Consider the following 2,316-nt stretch of genomic DNA (forward strand, 5'->3'; position numbering starts at 1 on the left):
ACGTCTTTTACAATTAAAAGCAATACTCACTCTGTTGCCATAGAAGGTCACATTTACAGGTTCCAGAAATTAGAAAGTGAATACAGCAGCCTTCTTTGATCTGATGGAGATACACTCCAAGACCCCCAGTGGATGCCTGAAACTGGACAGCACCAGAGCCCTGTGTACGCTGTTTTCTTGATTTCATGATGGAGACAGCTGCTGCATGAGTGAAAGGCAGGTACTGTATTCACTGTGGAGGCTCTGGACAGAGGACGAGTCATGTACCAGGCAAGAGGACTCAAGATCTTACCATGCTACTCAGAACACAATTTAAAACTTAGCAATCGTTTATTTCCAGAAATACCTGTTAGATAATTTGAGACTGCAGTTGACCCAGGGTAACTGAAACCTCAGAAAGCAAAACCTTGGATAAGGGGAGCTGCTGGACATCCTTGGGGCCACTATCCGGCTTATCACAGGAAAGACTCTGGATGGACTGTGGGCACGTCCCTGGAACAAATATGTGACCTTGAAGTAGACGAGGAAATAAAAATTTTGTTATACACATAAATTCCATTTGCGTCTGTCAGAAAACAAGAAGTTTTACTTGTTACTTTCTGTGCTGGGTAAGCCTCTTTAGTTTTTGTTCCATGAACCTGCTAAAGACAATGAAGCATATCCAAACAATGCACTACAAATAGAAGTAAAGGAAGCTTTTTTTTGTTTGTTTTTGAGACGGAATCTCACTCTGTTGCCAGGCTGGAGTGCAATGGCATGATCTTGGCTCACTGCAACATCTGCCTCCCGGGTTCAAACAATTCTCCTGCCTCAGCCTCCTGAGTAGCTGGGACTATGGGTGTCCACCAACAAGCCTGGCTAATTTTTTTATTTTTAGCAGAGACGGGGTTTCACCATGTTGGCCAGGATGGTCTCGATCTCTTGACCTCATGATCCGCCCGCCTTGGCCTCCCAAAGTGCTGGGATTACAGGCGTGAGCCACTGTGCCCAGCCCGTAAAGGGAACTTAATATGTTATTAGCCTTGATGATGAAACCACAGCGTGTCTCCTGGTGTGAGTTCTGCTGGGACAGACACCTACCCACTCCTGAGCCTTGGAGCAAAGTTACCTCCTGTTTTGCCTGTTTTATATAAAGCCTAGAAATAGACACAAATTTGAAAACATTTATCTTTTTGAGATTTATATAATAAAAAATTAGTAAATTTGTTGCCCAGAATACAGTCATGTATCATATAACAATGTTTCAATCAACGTCAGACCACATGTGTGATGGTAGTCCCACAAGACTGTAATACTGTAAACTTTCTAAATTGACTTGAGACATGTCTCAGATGCTTTCTGGTTCACATAGGTTTCTTTTAGGGGCAATGAAGGTGTTTTATAAACCACTCTCCCTAAAATCAGGTAGTGGTGATGGCTGCTCAACTGTGAAGACACCAAAAAACACTGAATTGTACACCATAAAAGGGTGAGTTTTATGGTACGTTGTTAAAAGTTGTTTAAAAGTGAGGGACCCCTCCAGTTATTGGTATGGAATGATCTTCAGGAAAAGCGTATAAAACGCTACATTCTGTACACGAAAGGGGAGGTGGGTATGAATATGTATTTGTATTGCTTTCTTCTAGAAACCGCCTAGGCGTGAAACCAGATTCCTCAGTTCTTTTCAGCCCTACCTGGAGCTCCCTTTAGAAAACCTTTTCCCTCAGGTCACATTAATCACCATGTCCGCCTCCCCACTCGGCACTAAGCCTTAGGGGGGCAGTGCTCGGTAAGTATTTGCTGCGTAAATGAACGAATACTTTACCTTTGCAATGTTTAGATACGTTCGGATCCATAAATAGTTGCCATCATGTTACACTTGCCTGCGGTATTCAGTACTGTCACATGCTGAGCAGGTGTGCCGCCTAGGAGTGACAGGCTGCACACTGCGGCCTGGTGTGCAGTAGGCTGTGCCATCTGGGCGTGTGTAAGTGCGCTCCATGGTGGTCACACGACTATGAAATCACCTCCGACGCATTTCTCAGAATGTATGCCTGTTGTTAAGTGACAGGACTGCAGTTGTGAAAGTTGCAGGCCTGAGAACTCAGGGTCTCTCCTTGCAGCGGACAAGGCTGGCGCCAGAGGGCGCGTCTGGCACACAGGAGGGAAGTAACCCGGCACAGAGAAACCCTGAGACAACGCGGGGCCGTGTTCAGTGATGTTAAGAGCCAGTTACAGCTGCCATTTACCACGTGCTTCCTGGGCACTGCGCTGCCTGCTGAAACAGAGGTTTTTGGTTGTCATCAGTACCATAGCCTCCTCGGAAGCTTTTATTAA

General features: G+C 45.3%; 1 long non-coding RNA gene across 1 annotated transcript; it reads right to left on the bottom strand.

Moving 5' to 3' along the window:
• Positions 1-308: 308 nt before the first annotated feature.
• On the bottom strand, positions 309-2,017 carry LOC116546048. The gene is made up of 2 exons (XR_004266561.1): positions 1,805-2,017; positions 309-510 (listed from the first exon to the last, which is right to left on the bottom strand). It is a non-coding gene; the product is annotated as an uncharacterized LOC116546048 (long non-coding RNA).
• Positions 2,018-2,316: the final 299 nt, after the last annotated feature.

Source organism: Sapajus apella, unplaced genomic scaffold (genome assembly GCF_009761245.1).
Source record: "Sapajus apella isolate SASKATOON/1434 unplaced genomic scaffold, GSC_monkey_1.0 scaffold546, whole genome shotgun sequence".
NCBI classification, from domain to species: Eukaryota; Metazoa; Chordata; class Mammalia; order Primates; family Cebidae; genus Sapajus; species Sapajus apella.